At 45.8% G+C, this 6216-nt stretch overlaps 1 pseudogene; it reads left to right on the forward strand.

Annotated features, from left to right (window-relative positions):
- Window positions 1-467: 467 nt before the first annotated feature.
- On the forward strand, window positions 468-586 carry LOC114912457 (uncharacterized; annotated as a pseudogene).
- Window positions 587-6216: the final 5630 nt, after the last annotated feature.

Raw genomic sequence — 6216 nt, forward strand, 5'->3', positions numbered from 1 at the left:
AAAATGCTTTCCTTCAAAAGCGTGTTTGCTAAGATGGGTTCCTGCTTACTGAAATGCTTACTTTTCTGACTGCCCAAAAGCATGTCTTTGGAAGTGAGTTTTGGCCTACCGGAATGGTTACTTGTCTTATTGCCTGAAAGCGAGTCTGTCAAAATGAGTTGTTGACTATCGGAATGCTTACTTGTCAAACAGCCCAAAACACTTTCTGGAGTTTATTCACAATTATTTATTCTTCTCTTTTGTTTTTTTTTTTGGTCCTGTTTTGTGCCTGATTTTAATTTGTGACGTTGATCGCAAATACTGATAGTCATGACTACTTATCACTGGAGTCTCGTGAGTACTTCACAAGAGACAGACAAAAGTGTGCTCCGCTTCATGTGGCCAAAGCCCAAGTAGGGGCCGCATGCTTGAGCACTCTTTGTGTGCACCTTTCCCAGGCAGCAGCTACAAATAGGGTGCACACGGGCACTTACGGCCATACCACCCTGAATACGCCCGAACTTGTCCGATCTCGGAAGTTAAGCAGGGATGGGCCTGATGAATACTTGGACAGGAGACTGCCTGAGAATACCAGGTACTGTAAGCCTTTTTTTTTTTTTTTTTTTTTTTTTTCCCTTTCGCACGTGATGTACCGTTTTCTGTCACCCCTCACTTTTTCAGGCTCCAGCCAGGGATCCCACCTGGGAGCATAGGAAAAGAGCAATTATTGTCTGGAAACACTCTTCAATATTTCACTTCTGTAGGATTTCACTGGATTTTAGTTATTCCTTGTGTTTAACACTTTTGTGACTGTAGGAGTGAATTCACAATTATTTATTCCTCTCTTTAGTTTCTTTTTGTCCTGTTTTGTGCGTGATTTTAATATGTGACATTGATTGTAGTACTGAAAGTCATGACTACTTTTCATTGGAGTCTCATGAGTGTTTCACAAGAGAGAGGCAAAAATGCACTCCTCTTCATGTGGCCAAAGCCCAAGTAGGGGCCGCATGCTCGAGCGTTCTTTGTGTGCTCCTTTCCTGGGCAGCAGCTATAAGTAAGGTGCACACAGCGCTTACAGGGCTTGATGCTTGTAGATCTGAGGCTGTATAGTCTCGTCTAGAGCTGGTGGCTCTACTTCTGGTGCTGATCACGTGATGTTGTATGCATTAGACTGGTCAATGCACTCACTTGTCCACCTCATAGGATCGAGAGGGGTTGCGTCCAGGTGAAGCTCATGGCTGCGTTGCTCACTCACGTCAAGAGCTGCCTCTAGTACTTTAGCTTCAGTTACTGCTGCAGCAGTTTCTCTTTCTAATGCCATTTTTTCCATTGTTGCCACTGCTTAGGCTGTTTCCAGCTTTATTGTTGCCTCTATTCTGGCTTTTTCCAGCTTAATTCTCATTTCCTCATCTGCATATGCTAAGCGTGCTTTGCCTGCTTCTGCTTTGGCCCTGGCAACAGCTTGACTGCTTGGATGAACAAGACACACCTGATCTAATTTTCAGTGAAGGTGCAGACTCCATTGTTTTCAACAGACTTACATTGTGTCATTCTGAGCTCCTCATACTTCAGCCGCCTTTTCAAAGTACTGTCCTCTACACAGCCTTAGTGGTTTGACAGTCACCTAAACTCCCAGCCTTCACACGACTCTGAAGACAAGTGTTTCTTTTGCCCACAGGTTTAATGGTTTTAGGCAAGGGGTGAAACTGAAAACAAAGAAATTAACATAGTTTATCAATAACCCAAGTCCAAATAAGTATACAAACCATAAAGCATCACAATTGGTCTAATGTACAAAAGCAAATATACATTAGTTAAAATAATCCTTAATGATTCACTCTGATTTATCAAAAGACTATCAGAGAATTTTTATTCTGTATTTCAGTAAGGCAACACCATCAATAAGTTAACATGACTACACAAAATTATAACATTTTGTGACAAAATAGAGACTATAACATTAATAAAGTGAAACTGAATTGAAACATACAGGTGATGCTGTTGCAGGGTATTCCTATTCCAAATCTCAGCCATATATGTAGTGTAGTGCTGAGTTAATTGTTTGATGGAGCCAGGTGAGCGTTTGGAGGCAGCTGATTGTTGAGTAGTCTGACTGCATCAGGGAGGAAATTGTTGTGGGGTCTGCTGGGTGTGGTGCGGATGCTCTTGTACTTCCTGCCAGATGGCAACAGGGCGAAGAGTCTGAGAGGGGTCATCCACAATGCTGGTGGCCTTGCGGATGCAGCAGTTTTTGTATGTGGAGTCAATGGCGGAAAGAAGAACTCTGATCTTTTAAGCTGTTCCTACCACTCGCTGTAGGGTCTTGCGGTTGGAGACTGTGCAGTTCCCTTCATGTTGGGTGTGGTGGCATATGTCTGTAATCTTTGCACCTGGGAGACTGAGGCTGCTGGACTACTTGAGTCGGGGTTTCCAGTGCCATAGCAAACGGGAGCCCTGGTGACGGTCAGCATCGACATGGTGCTTCTTGGAGAGCCTTGGTGCCCCAGGTAATCTAGGGAGGGGTTAACCAACCCAGGCTGGTGACAGAGCAGGTGAAAGCCCCCGTGCTGAACGGTCTGTGGGTTGCCCCTGTGAGTAGCGGCTGCGGTGCTGCCAAGGTGAAAGGTGGCTTAACTCTAAGTCAAACCCAATACCTATCTTTAATCTTAATCCTAACACTGTCTCTAACCTTTTCCAATTCCTGTCCCTAACCCTGTCCTAACTGTACGCTACATACTGGGATAGCCATATACAAAACCTAAATCCTCTTCTAACCCCAACTATATCCCTATCCCTATCTCTGTCCCTAAGCCTATCCTATCGTTTTCCACAACCCTATCCCTGACTCTAACCTCAGCCCTGTTGCTGTCCCTATCCCTAACTCTGAAGCAAACTTTAACCCAAACCCTAACTCTATTCCTGTCCTTATCCCTATCTGTAGCTTTAACCCCAACCCTTTTACTGCCCTTGTCATGCTGGAACAAGGGACGCCAGCATGAATGTGAGTGGGACCCAATTGTGGCATCTGTCTAATGAACAACAAATCCAAAGCACGAGACAAAAGCAGTAGTCGGGGACAGACGATGTGCATTCGGGGTTTCGAGGACAGACAAGGAGCGTAGTCAGTTAAACAAAGTGAGGTCAGAAGCCAGGAGAGGAGGACGTAGAATGGATGGGAATTGCTGGAGACACTGAAGTCACGGTTGATCGTGAGAGGTTCCCTAATCAGGCATGGACTCCCCATCCGTTTAACCCTTGCCACCTCGATGAGGGGCAGGTGTAAGCATGTCAAGCCACAACAAACGAGCCCTTCAGCCACACCTTTAATGAAGAAGGGGCACCCAGCGTGGGGCTTCAACCCATGACCCCAAGATTAAGAATCTCGTGCTCTTGCAACTGAGCTAGTCTGGTGTACTGCTGCTGCTGCTGGTGCCGCTGCTGTTGGCACCTGTGCTCCTGTGGACATGCAAGCAAGATTAAGTGTGAAAATTTAGAAAGGGCACAAAGAAAAACTGGCTGTGGAATCCATCTCGTCACCTTCTCTCTCTACCTTCACTTGTCTTTTGACTTCTGCTGTTTGTTCAAGTGTGGTGTGAAAATATGTTCAAGTAGTCAATATTCTCAAGCGTGTCACGTTCTCCGCATCTGGCACATCTGCGACACCTGCCGTTCCCTGATGGGAACGACTATAAAGAGGGAAGCCGAGGAAGCCCAGATGCGGAACCTTGTTTTGCCTCCTTGTTTCCCTGCGAACCGTATTACTGAGAGACCCATTCCGAATTCGACCCTTTGCCTGTTTCTTCCTGACCACGTTCTTTGCCTAGCCCTTTCTATGACGTTTGCTGATCGCCTGACCCTCGCCTGCCCCTCGACTATGATTATGGATTCTGATTCGGCTTCCGTGCACGTCGATACGCGCAACCGTGACAAAGCAATTAATATGTTCTAATGTGATGTAAGAGTTAAGAAGTTCAGAAAATGTATGCTGTCTGACGCAGTGGAGAAACATTGATAGGGAAAACGAAACGCAAAGAAAATTTAACTTTTAGAATGCGTCCTGGCAGACTTCAGAAACGGGGGACAAATTGTTCAGAGTAAAGATCACTTTTGTGTCGGATGCAAGGGAAGTTTTGAAAGTGTTGCCATGCCTTATGAAGACATTGGTGTAAGCTTGCAAATAAAAGGAGGCAACACAAACCGATCGGGGAGAGACACCCAGCTGTTTGGGGCTCTCCCATCGACCGATGTTGTGAAAAGTCTTTTTGTGCCTTCCTGTTTTGTGCAGATGTCCACATATGGAAATATCATTTCTTTCACAAGGATTAGGGTTACGTTAGGGTTATAGTTAAGGAAAAGGATGGGACTAGGGTGAGAGTTAGTTAAAGGTTTGAGGACTGTCACATGCACTCAGCCCGCACCTGTCCCTCATCAAGGTGGCAGGGGTTAAAAGACCGGGAGTCCATGCCTGACTGCGGAACCTCTCACGATCAACCGCGACTTCAGTCTCTCCAGCAATTCCTATTTGTTTTACATCCTGCTCTCCTGGCTTCTGACCTCGTTTTGTTTAATTGACTACATTCCTTGTCTGTCCTCAAAACCCCGAACGCACATCGCCCGACCTCCCATGGAGTCTGAATGGGCCCTCTTCAAAAGCGCCATTGTGGAAGCAGCCAGGCACAGCTGAGGCCAAAAGCTTGTTGGTACTAGTCATGGTGGCAACCCGAGAACCTGCTGGTGGACACCAGTGGTAAGGGAAGCCGTCAAGCTGAAGAAGGAGGGCTTTAAGGCCTGTTTGGCAAAGGTGGAGAAACTCTGACCTCAAATGAGGACATTGTTGACAGGTAGAAGGAACAATTTGAGGAACTTCTAAACCTACTGGAGAGATTTGCCTCCCTTACAGGAGTCAGGGCCCAAGGCTTCTGGGGTATCAGAGTCCCAGTCTATGCCAGGGTGCTGGAAAGGAGGCTCTGGCCAACAGTTGAACCTCACATTGAAGAGGAACAATGTGGGCTCCGTCCTGGCCGTGGAGCAGCGGACCAGCTTTTTGCCCTCTCGCCGATAATTGAGGGGGCACTGGAGTTCACTAATCCAGTCTACATGTGTTCTGTGGACTTTGAGAAGGTCTACTGTTGTGTTTTGCAGATGCATTTATTATACTCAAACACGAATAAAGAAAAGACACGGTAGATTGTTTTTCTTTCTTTACTGAACCACGTGAAAGCAACAACTCTTCTACACTTTTTGTACGTATTACCTGGCCAACCAGCCTCTTACCCACGTTACTATTAAGAGTGGCCTATTAACACTTATCCCTGAGTTTATACAAAACTCAATACACAACAACACCTCCCCTCTAGATAAAGAAATCTAAGACAACCTATACCACTGTCACAGCAATTCACACTTGTTACCAACAAACAACCCATAACAATGACACAACTGCAATGTCCCTGCGAGCCCTTATCTTGTCATAACACTTGTGCAGGCCATTTGCATCAATTTTGTGTCCACAACATGAAATGGTACTCTTGAAAAACTCACACTTATCACATGTTGCACGCAGTCCATAATCTCCTTGTCTCTGTAGGACACGTGTCAAGTTCTCCAAACGACTGTCATCATCCTCTCCAGTGACTATAATATCATCAAGGTAGCCTTCTGTACCAGGACATCCTTGAAGTACTTGCTCCATCGCTCTTTGCCATAATGCTGGTGCTGAGGCAATGCTGAAAACCAGTCTATTGTATCGATACAAGCCTTTGTGAGTGTTAATGGTCAGGAACACTTTTGAGTCCTCCTCCATTTCCATCTGCAAATATGCTTCTGCCAGAACTATTTTACTGAAAAACTGTCGTCCTGATAATGAAGCAAAGATATCCTCTATTCTCGGTGGTGGATGTTGTTCTGCTTGCAGCTCAGAGTTGATGGAGACTTTAAAATCCCCGCACAGTCTTACAGTTCCGAACAACTGGAGGTGCCCAGGGGCTCCAGTCAACTTTGGACAGTATTCCTTCAGCTTCCAACCGATCCAGCTCCATTTCTGCTTTTGAAATTTGGGTATTGCGCCCTCAGCCAGGGTTGTGTTCCTGTTGCTGGTTGAACACCACTGCAGCATCATCCACCTTTTTCGGTTTCTCTTGAGTGCCTGGCAAAACAGGAACTGAGACTTGTAGACTTTTTATGGATTTCCAGTCCAACTGTAACTTTCAAACCAGTCACGTCCCCAAAGTGCTGGTC

This window comes from Scleropages formosus, chromosome 16 (assembly GCF_900964775.1).
Source record: "Scleropages formosus chromosome 16, fSclFor1.1, whole genome shotgun sequence".
Taxonomy (NCBI): domain Eukaryota; kingdom Metazoa; phylum Chordata; class Actinopteri; order Osteoglossiformes; family Osteoglossidae; genus Scleropages; species Scleropages formosus.